This window comes from Eptatretus burgeri, chromosome 3, assembly GCF_056783735.1.
Source record: "Eptatretus burgeri isolate ZD-2024b chromosome 3, Ebu_testis_v1, whole genome shotgun sequence".
Classification (NCBI taxonomy): Eukaryota; Metazoa; Chordata; class Myxini; order Myxiniformes; family Myxinidae; genus Eptatretus; species Eptatretus burgeri.
The window spans coordinates 39,857,889-39,877,068 of NC_140963.1; the positions used below are offsets into that span (position 1 = coordinate 39,857,889).

The window sequence follows — 19,180 nt, forward strand, 5'->3', positions numbered from 1 at the left end:
ATGACAAAGGATGCAGACCAATCGCATGGGGTGGAGACAACGAACGCACTGAAGATGAAACAACTTGCGGACACGAGAAGGGGATGAGCGAACAGGCGGAGGATCATGGAGTAAGAGGAGGAAGCACGGCAACCTGCAAGTAGTTGGGGAGAGGTCGTGGATGGTTACTGAGAGTACAAAAGATCACAGGTCGGGATGTAACATGACCTGAGGGTTGTGGCCCTGGACCGTAGAGTATTGGATTCAAGAGGGGGACAAAGAAGCTTCCACAAGCCGGCGCAAAATACCAATGTTAACAATCTTCATCTAACAAATCACCTCCTCTCTTTTTCGTCCATTTATTTTGTCATTTCTGAAATTATTTATTTATTTTTTCATTTTGGTCGTCCCATCCCATCCCCATGGTGCTGCAAGATGTCCTCCCCAGGATCCACTGGCTCCTGCTTATGACCTCATCCTCATATCATAACATCTTGCACCATGTATTGAGTGAAATGTTGACCTTATGTGATATTTTAAGGTTTTGTTGTATGCTTCGGCACCATCTACATATTACATATGCGCACAGACTTAAGGGGCTAAATCCCAAACCCAGGGTCATGACCCAAACTTGAACCCCCCCCCTCAAAATCTCAGTTTTTGAGGGGGGGTTCATGTCAAAAGCATTTTCTCTGACAATTTTTATCATAGGTACAATAGGTTCCACTATCATTTGGGTTGTGAGGCAAATGTGATTTCAAATTTTGGATCATGGACAAAAAAGTTTGGGAACCACTGGGCTAAAGGAAGGGATGTGGTTGGAGTTCACTATGGAAAACATATTTGAAGAACAGAAACTAGGTGTAGGAGGCTTGAGAAGAGGGAGAACTGACTAGTGTGAGAGGAGGACAAGGAGGAGGGTGGGTGTAGTGGATGGAGGTTGAGAGATGATGGAGGAGAAGGAAAGGAAATGGGGTAATGCGGGTGGGGGATGTGGGGGTTGTGGAATACATACAAAGGAATGGGAGAGGTGGGGGAGTCAAGCTCAAAATATATTATTATCCTCACTCGAATAATAAGTATAATGACTCACTATATTAGTGTATAGAGACAACAGTAGTTGTTGCTCTACGTTATATATCATAGGAATGAAATATTATATTTATGATAAATAATATTTTGTGATTTAAAAAAATAATTATATTGTGAATTTCTTTACAAATAACAAACACATCGTGATACATTTACACTACATGGTATAATAAACTGTGTCCGAGCCTCTACTCACGACCCCAGACCCTCTCCCCCCCTCTCCCCATTTGACCTGCTCGAGGATGCATGCGTCTTCCAGTAACCACTCCTCGTTAAACTTCCTCCACTTTCGTTCCTCTTTTCTCCCACTTGTGGAACCGTCTTCCAAAGGTTGTTCTACCCTACTCTTCCCTTGGGGCTTCCGAACATGGTGGGTACAACTCATGTCAGGTCATCGCCATCACTACCCATGATATTTTCTACCCCCATTAATAGTGGGGCAACTGAGCTAAATATAGCATAACAATTGTGCATTTTGTGAGGAAAGCACCAAATTTGGCACACTCGTAGCCTATCATATTATGAACAGATTTGGATATTGGGCCATCTCAAATTCAGCCGCTGATGGCTGTGGCAGCCATTTTCCACTGCCATCAAAAATTTTGAGATGGCCCAATATCCAAGTCTGTTCATAATATGATAGGCTACGAGTGTGCCAAATTTGGTGCTTTCCTCATAAAATGCACAATTGTTATGCTAAGTTGCCCCACTATAACCCAACCGTCCTCTTTGCAGGTTATTGTGTCCACCTCCCTTCCCCCCCATCTTTCCTTGCTAATTGTTCCTTCCCTCATTTGTGTCCATCTCATGCCCCCATTAACAGTGGATTGACCAATAATGCAGGATGTTCTCTCCCAGGTCCACATAACACAGGTAATTTCACATTAACCACGTGGAGACCTGGACGGGGTGGGGGGGGGGGGGTTGGAATCGAGGTGGGATATGCTCAGGGTTCTCCCATCTGAGTGTCTGATCGTTATTCATGTTCCAGGGCATGTTGTTTGACTTCATTTAAATCATGCAGAGGTGTTATAGCCGAATACCGGAATACCGTTTCGGGGTGGAGGTATTGCTTAAAGTAAAAAAATTACAGACACGTCACCGGGTTGTCATTGTTTTGCTTCGTCTTTGTCCTGTTGTTCGGTTATTCCATTGTTCAGTTGCTCACAATCTGCGACTGTTCTGATGACCGTCATTGTCCACCCACGTCTCGTTCCCTGACTCTTGAACCTTGTCAATCTCAAGTACAGACAAAGCCACGCATGGTTTATACTCCACGTTATTTCAATGAATCATTAAATTAATTCTTATATGACTTTTAATGTTTCTCCATTTCCATACTTCCCATTCCTCCCTTCGCTCTGCCCCCCCCCCCCATCGGTCTCGCGCCCATTCTCTCCCCCAGCCCCGAATGGGGATAATTGGTACCGGGCGGAGTCTCGGCACGAAGCTCGGATCGCCGTCTCCCCCGCCCCTCCCCTACACACTCCCCCAGCCCTCAAACCCCACCTTTCCCTTCCTCTCTCGATCTAAATACTCGGCATTCGCTGTTTGCACTCCCTCTGTGTCTCACGCTCACTCTTCCTCTCTCCGTCTTCTTCATCAACATTCATACTCATTGATTCTCTCTCTCTCTCTCTCTCTCTCTCTCTCTCTCTCTCTCTCTCTCTCTCTCTCTCTCTCTCTCTCTCTCTCTCTCTCTCTCTCTCTCTCTCTCTCTCTCTCTCTCTCTCTCTGTTCCGCCGTCTCAACCATGCACATCTCCTTCAACCCTGCCAGGTGAGCTCGCCTGTCTGTCCGTCCTTGAAAGACAATGCGTTTGGTTATGCTCACACCAACGGAGCTTCCTAAATACGGTTCCGAATGACACGGAATTCCCAGAACGGAAATAAATAAATAAATAAATGGACAAATAAATAAATAAATATATAAATAGTGATAAGGTTCTTGATGGTTCATGTTATTAATAGTAGTAATAATAATGATGATACAAATCTGAGTACAACAGAAACAATTCCCAAAGTGCACGGCCATGTGCAGCGCACGTCGCTTGTTCGAGCGAAACCTGCGAACTATGGAAACCGCTTGTCGTGCAGAGGCGTCAGTCACGGATAAGGCATTGCGGTTGTTTTGTTTGTGAGGTTGGAGGCACACTCACGAGTTCAACACACCGAGAGTTGCTCGTCGTGGCTCCACCAGGGGGGCTTAAGGAGAGAGAGAGAGAGAGAGAGAGAGAGAGAGAGAGAGAGAGAGAGAGAGAGAGAGAGAGAGAGAGAGAGAGAGAGAGAGAGAGAGAGAGAGAGAGAGAGAGAGAGAGAGAGAGAGAGAGAGATATATATATATATATTAACACGAGGACACACGCACACACGCACACACGCACATGCACGCACACACGCACACACGCGACTAAAGTATCTCCCTCGCTGTCCCTCTTCCACCTCTGTCCCTCTCCCCTCTGCCAGTGACTCAGTCCTAAGCGCGTATATACTGCGCGAGCTCTGGAGACAGATACAGAGAGACGGGCGAGGAGGAGAAGGAGTCGAACAGGGAGCTGGAGGTGCTTGAGAAGGGGGAACTTGGAGGAGGAAGGTTGCACGGGCAAAGGGTTCGGGCAACGCAAGCAACTAATCCAAGGTATATAACAAGTATATGTATATGTATATATATATATATATATATATATATATATATATATATATATATATATATATATATATATATGTTACACCGGATCCAGGAGGTTGATGCTGGTAAAGACCTCATTGCTCTAATCAGGGGTGTTTGTTCCTTCCTGATGTGGGAGACACTTTGTGTGGACAGCCAGAGTGCGATCAGCGATCACAGACATGTTCCTCCGAATGTTTGTTCATGTCTGTTTGTTTGCACCATCACTGAGGTTTATTTGGATTTCCATTTTACCCCAAACTATCCAAAATCGATTGTGATAACTTATTAGTTTTATGATTTAGACAACAAAGAGTTATAGGGTTTTTTTCAGTTGGGAGGGTGCGTTTGAGAGTGGTTTTGGGGGGAGTGGAAGAGGGTATTATTATTATTATTTTTCTATTATTGGTATTACTATATCGACTATTTTGATTTATTATTTTGATAAGAATTATCACAAGTATTATTATTGTAAAGCTTTAAGTTGAGGAAACTAGTTCGCCTATCCAGCAGTCGACCTGCGCAGCGGGAGATGGGGTTTTGCAATCACTTGTTTCTGTCTGTCTGTCTGTCGAGGCCATAATTTTTATTTAACCATTTTAACTTTGGTCATCAAATTTTCAACAAACCTTTATTATGAGAATCTGGAGAACACTATAAATAAATATTACTTCTTTATTTTTTTTTTAAAACTGTCTGTTTTCATCAAGTTTAGTTCGAGTATGAAGCGGACGTGGACCGGCTTTACATTTTGGCATGCTTGCTAGTTGTTTATTCCAGTCAAATCTGAGTTTAGGGTTACTGGCTTACGGGGTTAGGCTTGAAGTTGCAGGGTTATTATCATACCAAGGTCAGAAGGCCTGAGGCATTTTACTACAATAATGGTGAAGGCAACAAAAGGGGTGTGTGTGTGAGAGAGAGAGAGAGAGAGAGAGAGAGAGAGAGAGAGAGAGAGAGAGAGAGAGAGAGAGAGAGAGAGAGAGAGAGAGATATATATATATATATATATATATATATATATATATATATATATATATATATATATATATATATATATATATATATATATATATATATAGAGAGAGATATAGAGATATAGAGAGATAGAGATTTTTTTTCTTTCATGCTCACCGTGCTCATGGAAAAGAATGTTTCACACCTGTTGTAACCGGACCGCAGAGCTAGAGCGTCTGCTCCGGATGGTGAGACCGGGATCTCCACAGGCCAAGAGCAGAGAGGAAAATATAGAAGGAAGCACATTTACAAACACAAACCTAAACCGGCTACGTGACACACACGCACACAATAGAAACATAGACATTGTATGGTGTGGAATTTATTGATGGAGGCAGCTTGTTCTTATTGACCTGTCACCAAAACGTTAACCAGACTCGGTGGCGAACTGGATAGAGTGTCCGCTCGGAGTCTGGGAGGTCGGTCGTTCGAACCTGACCTCGGCCGAGTCGGACTAAATACTTTTAAAGTGGTGAGCTGCTTCCTTGCTTGACACACTGAATTAAAAAAAAAGGATAGAGCACAGACAAACAACTACAGGTTGGCTACCATTGCGCAGGCTTGATGTGTCTAGTGGCCTCCTGTGTTGAAGTTCCTGGTAAGGGAACACTATTGTTGTATTCCATCCAATGACGACATATCAATCGATGGGATGAAATAACACCGGAGTGTTGATTTGTTTGAAGCACAATCACACTTGTTCGATCACCTGTCCGACACACATCTAATGTGTATTGCGACTGACTCGTAAGACCGTCACCAACATCTGAGTGCAATCAGCTGCGCACTCGCACGTCCTCATCTTCAATTTGGTCTGCACAGTAGTTCATGGTTCAACCCACAAATGGCATTTTGGTCTTATAGGGCCCTGAAAACAAACAGGCCAACGTGGCTTTCGGTAAACCCAGGCATTGACAGGTAATTTCATTTGAATTTTTTATTTCTTCTTCAAAACATGCACCGGGAGATCGTTCACATCACCTCATCGGTTATAGTTGCCGGCTTAAGGTCTGCTCTGAAGGATGGCAGCCCTCGTGGAACGATGTAAAAGGTTGTATGGTGGTTGGAATAGAACCTCAGATTTTAAAAGCTCAATGGTGTGGTTTCTCCATGGTGGAACTTACACAATCTTTCAGAAACTTTTTCTAACCATGTTGGTCTGCACACCTGTTCCCCCCAACTTCACTGGTGTCATTGAGCTCTACAATATTTTCTATCCCATTTGTAAGTGTTTATGACTATGTGAATAATATAGTTATTTTATTTACATCAATGATATAAATAAAACATGCAACATGCCTGGGGTCTTGTTGCGTGGTTTGACATCCCTCTCCCAGCAGTAGTTAGGGCAGGAATTTGGAATGTGTTCAGGGTGCCGACGATAGCATGCCCACTCTTCACGAAGGATATCATGGGATCTTTAACGTCACCAACTAATGCCGACAGATGAACTATCAGTTTAACGTCCATCTTTGGGACGGCACACACATTGATAAATCATCCTGCCAGTGAAACACCAGGATGATAGTTTTTAGCTGGGCTGCGATACAAACCCAGGCTTGATGGCTTAAAGACGAGAGTGCGTACCTCTCGGCCATCCTGCCAGCCCTTGCTATTATAGTTTGTGGCAAATCCACATACATTGTTGCTACCTCTTCGCAAAGAGATATCATGAGCATTGAACAAACGTAGGCCATTGATGTTCTCACCTCATATTATCTCGTACAATTTATTAAAAAATATTCAGCACACGTTCCATTTAGATGCTACTGTGTTTTCTTTGAAATCAAGTTGTGAAAAATCAACATCGATTAAGTTGTCAATCTAAAAATATTTACGGTCGAGCATATGTTGAGTTGTCTCGTTATTTATTTAATATCAGGGTAAGGATACTAACCCTGCTCACCATCTTGCTTCCTCCATCTAGTACTACAGCAGAAGCCATGAAAAAAAGGATAGCTTGAGAGCAACGACTTCATAGTTCCTGACAACTCGTGGTACTTGCATTGTAGTTCTGGCTTTTCATCACATCTAACTGGTGACATCAATCTGTGGCTTAGTGTGTCCATGGCCTACAGCAGGACATTGACGCATCCGTTGCTGTCTACTGCAGGTCTGTTCCCATTTACCAGTGTGTTGGAATCCTTGTTGGTGGTGGTGGTGGTTCCGAGCGCTTGTGACCTTTTGTTCTGTTCAAACATCTGTGCCCCATTTGATGCATTGGTTGAGGCATTGTTATTGCCGATGGTGTCATCTATGGCCTGTAATCCTGGAATCGCAGTGGTCCGTGCATCTGTGTCAATGATGTTCAGCTGGAAGTCACTTGTCAGACATATCGTGTGCAGCATGTTTGGTGTTTTTTTTTTTTTTACGAGCTGTGCAAGGATCTATGTGGTGCCATCTTCTGGACAAAATCTTGAGATTTTTCAAAACACAGAGTTAGATCATCAAACAGTCCAATATTCACCATTGCACTTTAAACCCTTATTGCTGCAAATTGTTTGTTCAAATCTTCTTTCAAGTTCTTTCTGTCTATGCTCACATTGTTAGAGAATAGAGTGCCCTTCATCAGGAAAACTCTACATCCCATGGGCATGAGGAAACTCAGCCACCGTTGGGAAAATGTGTGACTGGCTCGTAGGTACATGGATTATGGACTAACAGTGTCCGCTGTTGCTGATGCCAGCCCATTCCTCCATGGTTCAATGGGAGGAGGAGTGGGGGGGGGGGTGAGGAGTGCTTTTAATCTCTCTATTAGTCTATTATATGTCATGTCTGTAAACCGGTAGTTTGAGGGGATAAAATGAGAAAAAGAAAGGAGGGGATGAGGGAAAGAGAAAGGGAGACTATAGGAGTTAAATCAAGAGTAGGGGCAAATATAGGAATGCATGGGAAAGATGGTGAATTGAGAGGAGGAATTCAGAGGCAGGGTGAGGATATCGGTTGATCAAATTATATGTAGATGGTCCTGCAGAGAAAATTGGTAGTTCTGTAGTTTGGTTGCAGAATCGTGTTCACTGTATTACTGTTTGTGGATTGTGAACATTGTCGTCGTCATTGTGTTTTTACATTTTTTCTTTTCGGTTTAGGAAGCATATATAGCACAAAGCATCTATCATTATCACCAAGATCAGTCTTCTAAAATGCTTGCTGCACAATATTGTGGTAGTACAACCAGCCGGCTGGATTGTAAATGACAAAGAATATCTAATTGGATTTATATATTTATTTGTACATCAAGCCGGTATTAAGCAGCACTTGCTTACACACATGACCACAGTTGTGCAATTGCTTTGTTTAGTAAAGCTGCTTGTTAACCACATAGTAAGAGAGACTTTATTATTTATTAACATTGATCTTAGGCTTATTCTGGAGCTTTTGTGTATGCAGGACAAAGACCTTAGTGCACTATAATGGGAATTACAAGGAGATTCATAGGAGATAGACAAATACATCCAGTATATCGGATTTGACTGTGTTCCCAAATACAAACCAGGCCAACCCAAGGTTTTGACTTTTTTTGGCTTTATTTTACTCAATAAGGCTTTACTATTAACAAACACTTCACTTTACTTAACAAGGCTGTAGTATTTGTAAGGCTTTACTATTTGTAAAGTAATGCTTTACTTAATTAATATGGCTTCACTATCTGTAAAGTAAGGCTTTAGTTTATTAATATGGCTTTACTATCTGTAAAGTAAAGCTTTACTTTATTAATATGGCTTTACTATCTGTAAAGTAAGGCTTTACTTTATTAATATGGCTTTACTATCTGTAAAGTAAGGCTCTACTTTATTAATATGGCTTGACTATCTGTAAAGTAAGGCTTTACTTTATTAATATGGCTTTACTATCTGTAAAGTAAGGCTTTACTTCATTAATATGGCTTGACTATCTGTAAAGTAAGGCTTTACTTTACTTAATAAGGGTGTACTATCTGCAAAGTAGGCTTTACTATTTTAAAGGCTTTACGTCATAAAAGGCTTTACTATCTGTAAAGTAAGGCTTTACTTTACTTAATATGGCTTTACTATTTGCAAAATAAGGCTTTACATTTTTGTGAAGTAAAGCTTTATTTTTCTTAATATGGCTTTACGATTTTTAAAGTAAGGCTTTACTATTTGTAGAATAAAGCTTTATTTTACTTTCTAAGGTTTTATGATTTGTAAAGGATGAACTTTACCCATAAAAGTTTCACTTGATTTCATTGATGGAGATTAGAGATGCTTTTCTTTCATCAATGGTAAACCTGCACGATCCATCTATCCATCCATCAGGACCATACTCTGTGCAGAGCGTTGGTGCTGCCGAAGCAGTCTCCTTGGCTTGTGGGCACAATAGTGGACAGATCGCCCCTCTGATGCAGGATACCAGCAAGGTGGCACTAATTTTGCCGACCTCATAAAGATGACAGGCAGAGTCAACCCCACCTGGTATTAATTCAACAACTGAGTGGGATTTGAACTCAGGATCCTTGGATCCCAAGCCCACCACCCTAACAGTTAAGCCAGCACCAGACATACCTGCACCATGTCTTTACCAATGTAGAACCAAACTATCACTCTAAACTTTCTGATAATTTTCCAGAAAAATAGTGTTTTCAACAGTTATTAGACATAAATCTTCTCCCTGACTAATGCCAATAATCTCGAAGAGTTGGTTGATGATGACGTCATCACCGGACAAAACTGAAAGTCTCGTGAAACATTGAGAGACGTCATTGAAATTTCTTTGCACATTTGAAATGAAAGTTTGCACAAATACTTTAGGAGATTCCAGAAGGAGTTACCTCAAACCATGGGACAATGCGATGTGAAGTTCAAGTACAATGTAAGCACTGCTGGCTAACCTTGGTGTTTCCTGATATTACCTTTGTATGTGCAAATCGTGTCGAGAAATCCCAGATTGCTTCTCAGTGTATATTTACCCTGATTGGTCATATCGTGTCAAAACCGGAAAGTGAAACTGTGCCATCAAAGAGCTTGGTTTTCATGTTGGCCTCATTTTGAATGCCATCACACCTGTTCTGGAGTCATGTTAATATCCATGTTATCTAGTTTGTGTCAAACGTTCATATTAATGTACACATCATTAAAAAAATTCCTAATAGCGAAAATCACTGTTTGGATATTTGGAGGCATAGTTACTGTTTTGTGCACCGACAGTCTATCAAGTATGCTTGTAACCTAATACCCTATTGATATGCCACTTGCCGGAGTTTATTTATTTTTTGAGATACAATACTAAGTATTGCGTTTGGCCTGTTGACCTCATTCATCGGGCATGAGGGGTCGGACACGAAGGGTCGGACACAAAGGGTCGTTAAAATCCCAAATCATCCATCAAGGGTGCAAAGTCTCCAACATTACAGTGCAAATAGAGTTAGCAACATACGCTGCCATATAACTCGGATACTGTTCTTGCTCAGCCCGTGGGGCTGTGTCTCCACGATGTTACAGCAGAATTTTCTTTGAAATCATCATGGCCGGCTGAATAAATGGCCGATGTAAGGAATGGGTCTTTCCTAAACGTCGCTTAAATGTGCAAGGCAGTCAAAAAAGTGTTTTCTTCCAACCATTAATGGAATGATCCTGCACCATGCAGCGAAAACTCAGCACAGGTGTTGGTCCTCTTTCTATGTATAGTCTCCAGCCAGTGTCGTGCATTCTTCCCAGCGAAGAGTGACGTTTCTTTATGCTGTTTGAAAAGATGTCGCATTGATGACTCTGAAACTTGAAAAGGGAAAAACCTTTAAATAGCATTGCTTGCTTCGTAAGTCGATCAGATTTATTGTCTCAGCATCCCAAACAAGCAATCACATTTCTATGCGGATTTAACCAAATAAATGGTTGAAAGGACTACGGTTATTGCTGTGGGGAAAATGAGGTGTGGCTCACGTTTCAAGCATCAACCTTTCGTCAGACCCCTTTTCGCTCTGATGAAGGGCAAACACTCAAAACATCAGCCGTACGTCATTCCCCCACATACAATGATAAACCTACACAATGATAAACCGATGAACATTTAGTTGGTGAAATACACTATAACTTGCTCTCCAATGCAGACCGACAATCTCAGCCTGCATCGAAAGTAGTGTTCCATTGGATCTTCAACAATATTCCTGCCCATTGTTGTGTCTGTTGTGTTGTTTCCCATGCCATGGTGATTTTCTTTTTGTTATTCTCATACTCTTCTGTGGGACAGTGGGGCAACCACAACTGGTTGTGAAAATTGTCACAGCTCGTGGGAATTTCAGTATCATTGCTGGGAAAATGACTCTTTTGCTCTGACAAAGGGCATCCACTGCAAACGATCGAAACGTCGCCTTGCTTTCAACAGTGCTTCACTTACTCCTATTGGTTTTCAGTTGACAAGATACACTGTGTAACTCATCAGCTGATGAACACCAACACCAACTTCAGCAACGACTGGTATTACATTGTATCCATTGTTGGGATTTACTCTGGACAGGTTGTCATTCCATCATAGGGTGCTTCAAAACAGCTCCAAACCAGAGGATTTAACCAGGCGCAGGTACCAGTACCACTTTTTTGAATTTACAATTGCTGTGGGAACTCTAACATCCACCTGCAAATGCCAACAAATGGGATAGTCGGGATTGTGCATCAAAAGGACAGTCTATTCACTGATAACCCTCTTCCTTGTAAAACACCAGTTGAACAAAGTATAGTTGGGTCAGGAATCAAATCCAGACTAGGCAGCGGAAGTCCGAGTACACTACTTTGAGCTCTGCCTTCAGCCCATACTGTGGAATTACATCCGTATAGTTCGGATCCTTGAAATTTCTTTGTTCTGATACAGAGAACATAGAGGTTATTTTGGTGAACTTAGACATCTTTTTAGAGAACTTTGAGGTCTTTGTGTACGCAATTGTGGTTTTGGGAATATGGTGTCAACAGGTGGTGGATGGCATGTACATGGAAACATTTATGGGCTCAGCCTTCAGTAGGTTGTTTTTTTGTAGTCCTTACAGGTCACTTTGTAATGTTTACTTGTTGTACGAGTGCTTCAAACAATGGGGAAATCAAGTAAAGAGATGCACAATGTTCACTCCTAGTCATGTGACCACACAAGTCCGATCTACATATTGAAGTGCGTCGTAATTTTTGTGAAATACTCATACACCTCAGGTATCAGTTGTTTTCTGGACATTTCCCTGTTCCCAAAAAGCTTCGTGAGATTTTTCTGTCCCATGTTGGTGGGAATCTTCCTTGCTTCCCAAGGCGGTGAGCATACCTCAATCAACATCTTGTTGATTCCACTCATTGTTTTACCTGTCCACCGATGCAGATTGACAATAGCCTTCACCAGCAAGACTATTTCTCCATTCTTCCTGAGGAAGAAGCACTTTAATTCATGCAGACCTATTAATGGTTCTCATACTGTTACCCAGCAGGTTAACCCGAGTTTACTTATTCAACATAGTGAATGATAATTGCATGATAATTTCCCTGAATCTGCTTGCTAGATGTATGTAAAATTGCCTTGTGGACCTATTTGCTTCAATGCTGACCCTCTCTTGCATTCTGTCTGGCACATAAGACATGAGATATCCTTTGTCTCAGGACCCAACTGTACTACTTTTTTGCTTAGCTGTTAATAGGAATTTCCTGTATACCCTTTGCATAAACCAGTGTATTCTTTGTCGACATCGAAACATTTGAATGCCTTGACCTCTTTAATCTTCCTCTTTCACAGCCTTTTCAACACTTCATGCAGGTAATACACTTTGGGTAACAGGTGACACCCATGAGCATAACATCCACACAACTGTAATCATTTATGTACAACATCTTCCCCCTTTAGTTGCAAAAAGCTCCATTACTATGGGGAAAATGCCAATGTTTGTGTGGTTGGTTGGCTGTGGTCTCAAGTAAATAGAACCACAGAATCCTTCATGTCCACTCCAGAGTGTAGACAGGATAACTGAAAACTGTGGTTTCAACCATTATGAAAATGAAACCAAGACCAGGATAGCAACTCAATCTTTTATTTAAATGTATTATTTAATGCCACCATTATATATGTGTGTATATATATATATATATATATATATATATATATATATATATATATATATATATATATATATATATATATATAAAACACAAGGGGAAAACCAGAGATGTCAGGATAAGTCAATTTTGAAGAAACTGAAAAACAAAGTTTCAAGACTTTGGTGGACTGTTTCATAACTGTCATATAGATTTCTTTTCCAGTAAAAGGAAGAGTGATCATTGGCCGATCAAATTAAGCATGTGGCATTTGCCAAGCTTCTGTGTTATTTAATTTAAGAGCAAAGAACGAATCAGTGTTGCAAACTGACATCACTGGTTATTCCCTTGTTTAATAATTGCCATGCAATTTTAACCCAGGATGTGTAGCAAATTCATGCTTGTTGGTTATTAGCATACATTACATGACTTTGGTGATCACAGATTATTTTTTTCAACATTAAACGGTCATTGTTTTTTTGTTTGATTGGTGTTCAACGCCATACTCAAGGGTATTTCGCTTATATGATGACGGATTCTCCATTTCTTACTCCGTACTACTTAATATGATGGAAAACCGGGAGGAAACCAAGGATAAACCACCCCCGCGATAGCCAAAGTCACCTCATGTGACTCCCTTATATACCTAAGCAGGTTGATTGGGCGGTGGGTACATCGAATGAGGATGGGTACTCAGACGCGCTAACCATTAAGCCACGGCGTGGGTCCAATAAAAGTCACAAAGGTTTGACCAGGCTTGAACCACGATATGCACCAACTACGGAGCCCATGATATAACCAAATAGGCTATTGTAGTGCTCAGAGTTTATGCTGTGAAAGTTTTACAACCTTTCATTTTTTAATTTCTCAACTCTGAATATTATGGTGGAACAGTTAACATGAATGAAAGGGAGATAACCAAGAGTAAAGTACTGACAACTCTGTGTTTCTACTTGTTCAGCTTTGACAACACTTGTTTTTTCATTGCACGGCTAAACTTTATACCATATAAATTGTGACACCCCTGGTTATTTGTTAAAGTAATATTGTGAGAGGAAACCTTATGTTGACAACTATTGGCAGGTGCAATAACCCTGAAATTTATAAAAAGTGACATCTCTGGTTTTCCCCTTGTGGTCTTCATATGTATATATATATTTTTTTTACATGTTTGTTTTTTTTTGGGTCAGTTTGGATTATGAATTTTTCAAGAAGAAGAAAGCGCTTCCAACAGAACGTAAAAATACTAGATCGACTCCGCGAATTTGAGCAAAGAAGTGAGAGCAGACCCGGTCTCAGGCAACACATCGCCGGTTTCACAGCTGGCTTTCTCAGGCACAATAGACCCCAAGGCACAATAGCCAAGGCTCGGGATGGAAGCTCCACCTTCTTCTTAAAAAGACAAATACAAAATACATATATAAATATATATATATATATATATATATATATATATATATATATATATATTTTTTTTTTTTTTTGAAATAGAAGACCAACAAAGAAGTAAAGAGCAAAGATAGAGTCATCAGGAGGAACCTGGATAGGATTTGGGTTTCAACCGCGACTCCACAACACTCAAACCCATTCAGGCACGGCTAAGAAAGCCTTACAGAAAAAAATTTGCAATAATTCACTTCTCCGTAGAGAGGTAGAAAACAAAAGAGAGAAATGGCAAATAAATCAGATGAAAAGAAAAAAGTAAAGAATGAGAATGAATAAAGAGAATTGTAAAAAAAAATTAGAAAGATGTATGAAAGGAAGAAAGAACAAAGATTTACAGCCAGCTTCCTTAGGCCAATAGAGGAAGGTGGCTGTGAAGCTGGTGAAACATCACCTGAGACCGAGTCTACTCTGACTTATTGCTCAAATTAGCGGAGTAGATCTAGTTTTAATTCTGGTTGGAAGTGCCTTCTTCTTAGGAAAAAAAAAAGTTTGTATATCTATATATATTGTTACGGTTGTAGGAACCATATGCATACAAACATACAGTTGTCCCGAAGTTAGTTATGCCATTAAGTATATGTGCAGATAGATCCCTTCTTTTTGTGTAGTGGGAAAGCAAAAGGGGTGCGTTGCGATGGTTTTTAGTTGGGTGAATATATCTTTATATCCCCTCCATTACGATCCATGGTACCATAGCGCTTGCAGCCCTTGGTTCGCTGGCCACAGTGCACCATTGCCCATCTGCTGTCTCCGGAGGCTCATTTCTCGAGGCAGAATCTTAACATCCGCAGTTCCTTTTCGGCTTCCCCAAATGTTCCAATTCAATCCTGGCTGAACCACCATCCACCTTCCTCAAACACGCGTGGAGTGGGCGGGCTTTCCCGGCCTGACCGAAATCCCTCCCAGAAAGGGTGGACCCCATGAAGGCCATGTCCAATCAGAGCGGATGGTGACATCAGCTTCGCCAAGGCCCCTCCTCACCCAGGGGGATCTATAAATTACGACACCATCCTCAGAGAGAGAGAGAGAGTAAGAGAGTCGGAGAGTTCGTTGTTGGTTGAGGGAGGAAGAGGTTCGCTCGTTGGATTTGAAAGTTCATTCGTTCATTCTTTGGTTGGTTGTGAGAGAGCTGAAAAGACCTCGACCAGGCCTCGGTCGGGTCCTGCTCCTGTCTGCAGCCCCGTTCATACCTTGGACTCTGCGCTCTCAACCCGGGCCCCTTCGCAGACACGGTCTCCACACGTGCGGCTGTGGGCCGAACTGCACGACCTCTGTCGGGTGCCGCACCACGGAGCACCCCTTCCCTCGGAATGTTCAGGTACCAAAAGAACTGCGACCTCAGCTCCCTCCCTCCATGGCTGCAAAAGTCCTTTGCCATTAAACTGCGTTTATTTTGTCCGAGTATGTGTCTGAGTGTGTGGCGCTTGTGCATTAAGTAAAAACTGTTTAAGTTTTTGATTACTGTAATTCTTTCCTGTATTATTCTCGCGTAAGTCTGCACTGTCTGCTTTTATAAGTTGCTGTAAAAATTGTCGCACTACATCTCTCTCTTCTTTCCCCTGCATAACACACCAATAAACTTGTTCCTGTACCACATGTATTTCCTCACTTAGTGTAAATAAATTATTGTAGAAATGTTCCCAGTTCCTTTTTGTCTTTTCCTTCATTGGTCCAGCATGGTTCGGATCTGAGTTTAGCTGGGTCTTTATCCCCAATAATTTGTCAATTCTCGCCGGTACATCCTTGGCAGTTCCACTCAGCTGCATCCGATCCGGAAAGGTAGTTGGCATAGTTGGTAGTTGGTACTCTACCGTAGTTGGTAGAGTGATCCGGTTCGGGCAAGGTGTACTGAGGGTGTGGTTCCCCGGTAATTGAAACCGCATGTTTAATTAGGTAACTTGGTTCTAGACAGGAAGACCCTATGCTACGCGGTTGAGGTATTGGCATCCACGGTCGGTTCAGCAACCCGCCGCGTCACGGAATTATCCGTGAGCGACGGCCTACAATTCCGGGAGGCTGGTGGGAGAAGACGTAACTTCCCCCACCTTGTGGTCGTTCTCGCCACCGGACCCCGGCCCACAATAATATATATATATATATATATATATATATATATATATATATATATATATATATATATATATATATATATATATATAGTTAGCATTAAACATAATTAAGTTCAAAATTCCAAACGTTATTTTATGGCATTCTCTTTTCTCTTTGTTCACCTTCAATCGTGTAAAGCGTTTCACTAAATATTTTTTTCTGGGTTTTATATATATGCATAATCAGCTGTTAAGCTTGGTTTTTTTTTTCTTTATTGTTTATCTCTATAATTTATGTTTCTGCTGTTATGCAGCATTAGGCCCATTTTCTGGTAGTTTAGAATTTTTTTGTTTTATGAGAATGGCTTGCTGGTCCAAGGCCAGACCCCCAGCTTGGAGGATCAGCTTTTGTAAATTTGAGGTTTTCTCCTTTATAAAGATTGCCTGAAGAAGCTGAGCAGCCCCCTCTCCTTCCTTTTACCACCATTTAACCTATAACTGAAGGATTTGAGATCAGAGTTACTTTCTCCTCGGTAGACTGCCAACCAAGGCTCAAGGAGCTCCACTTACCTTCCTTGAGCTTTTAAGGCAACCTTTGCTTTCCTTGTACCCCTTAATTGGATGCATGTGGCATTTAATGAGGAGTCTCTTGGCTCTGTTGATGTCGTACCACGTTCTGAATGGACCAGTTCGTGCAGCATTGCTTATTCAATATTTGTGGTTAACCTGTATATCAATGGGCCATTCCACTATGTGCCACCTGGGGACCCGTCCGACTGTAATTGGTGGTTCCAACTGGATTGCGAATCCAAGTTGGTTATACCCTACCAATCTTGATTTGTGTTTATTTATGAAATACCATAAGTAAAAGTTGTGCTTTACATTTTTTATTATAAGGCCTCATTAATGCAGCACAAGAAAATTCTGAAAGAGACCTATCATGGTTAATAATAACAATAACCCCTTGGGTGCAGTGTTCAAGGCAGCATTTTAAAGTTTCAGTCTTGGTTAGGTGTTTCTCGAGAGAGATGCCTTTTTTATATAAAAGAAGATAAAAAAAGTAAATATTTTGATGAAGCCGCTCAATATGCACTTTCACTCAAATACCAAATGCCATGAAAACCTCATCAAAGAAAAAAAAAACACATGCATCTTGACCTTTTAATTTTAATTATTTTCTTTCTATACATGATTGAGCCTTTGCATTGAAGAGGAAGGTAGCAGAAGGTAAAAGGCAATGAACTAACAGACATTTGGGCAATAGGGGAAAAGTTGGACCCAATAAGTAAGAGATTGAACAAACAAGGAGGGGAGGAAGCATGCAGTAAGCTGCAAGGAAGACTGTTGAGTGATAAAATGAATGGTGAGGGAGAGGGTTGGTCGAAAATATTGTGTGGGGGTGGGGGATGATACGAGATGGAGGTACAAAGTCTGCTTGAAGCAGTGGAGCAAAGAGTGGGATGCATGTCAAGGTCACGGTATGTGATTTTGTTGGGCTTATTGTACAAAAGTAATTTTGATTAAAATTTAGTACTTTTCAAACAGTTTGCATTTACTCACTTCCTGTATTATATTGCAGAATACAAGGAAAGTTTCAATCAACAATAATAATGAATGCATGTTGATTATACTTTATATTGGTATTTCCTGTCCAATTAAAAAAAAATTTAGTATTCTTTTACAACTGAGATTGTTTGCTGTCGTTACAGGTCACATGACAGTTTGCATATGAAGGAGAAAGTTATTAATAATAAAGATGCAAGAATTTTTTTTATTAATCCAAACCATGTAGGCGTCGAGCTCTGTTCAATCGATCTCCCGAGATACCGCTCTGTGCGGTAACAAAAACCCAGCCCAATAAACTTAAAATATGACTAATGCAAATTCTGCACTGTGAGGCTCATTAAAATCCCACGATTATATTGGTTCTACAATAGGCTCGAAGCACATATTTTCCTTATTTATATTTCCATCAATGTAAAGTAGAGCTTCAACTAAAGGATCTGAGTCATTCATTAATGTTGCAATGAATGTGAAAGCTCCAGGTGGTTCGGCTTACACTGCACTCGAGAACATTTGAGATCCATCTGCATCTAGGGCGATGGACATCCAAAAATCGTTTTGACTCTGCCCTAACAGCGCGAGCGCACCAGTGACTTGTTCGTCTGTGTGAGCAGCATTGGAATGACGTCAATGGCTGTTTCACTATCAGGGGATATCTTTAATTCCCAAATCAAGTTGATAGATGTGTATCATTCTAAAAAAAACGGAATTAGGAAAGCAAATGTTCCACAATAGGTGGAGCTGGACTCGTTTGAGTATCGAGATTCACAACCTTGGAGACAGAAACATCCCCAAGTCTCTGCCTTTGCAGGATTAATTATATTATGAGCAAATTTGTGAATATTCATGTTGGAATTTCGTCGAGGCAGGAGTTAAAGGTACTAGCAGGTTCGGATAATTGGGTTTAATAAGGGGCACACTGAGTGGTATTTCACAATGTGAACTGATGTCTAATAAATAATATCACCTCCAATAAGAGAATATTGTTATTTTACACAAATCTTTTTATCATTCCTGGGATCTTAAAAATAATTATTGAAATCAGAATATTCTGTTGTGAAGAAGAGGATGTGCATAGGACTTTGACGAAGCTTTGCAAACAAGATACAGTACTAACTCGAAGGGCATTCGGAAGAGCGCATACCTCCGCCACGCAATGCCTGATCCATGAGAACATATCGGGCACAATACATTTTTGAATTAATAATTAATTAAATCTCATATCCAGATCCAGATTCAGATCTTCACCAAAATCAAATCAATTCGTCCTTGTCACACATCCAACCTGTCCACCAAATTTCTTCCAAATCCGTTCATAACTTTTTGAGATATTGTGCTATATATCAGTTTAGCCCT

At 41.0% G+C, this 19,180-nt stretch overlaps 1 protein-coding gene across 6 annotated transcripts in view; it reads left to right on the forward strand.

Moving 5' to 3' along the window:
- Window positions 1-19,180, forward strand: part of LOC147029740 (neurotrophin-3-like) — a 106,488-nt gene that overhangs the window by 14,156 nt on the left and 73,152 nt on the right. For 2 of the 6 annotated variants that reach the window (XM_085873019.1, XM_085873021.1), the window contains exons 1-2: window positions 2,608-2,850; window positions 3,537-3,708. The gene's annotated coding sequence lies outside the window, so the exon portion shown is untranslated. Of the gene's footprint in view, window positions 1-2,607; window positions 2,851-3,536; window positions 3,709-6,679; window positions 6,866-19,180 lie in introns of those variants that run through there. The other 4 variants (XM_085873022.1, XM_085873023.1, XM_085873020.1 and 1 more) reach the window with 4 other exon arrangements.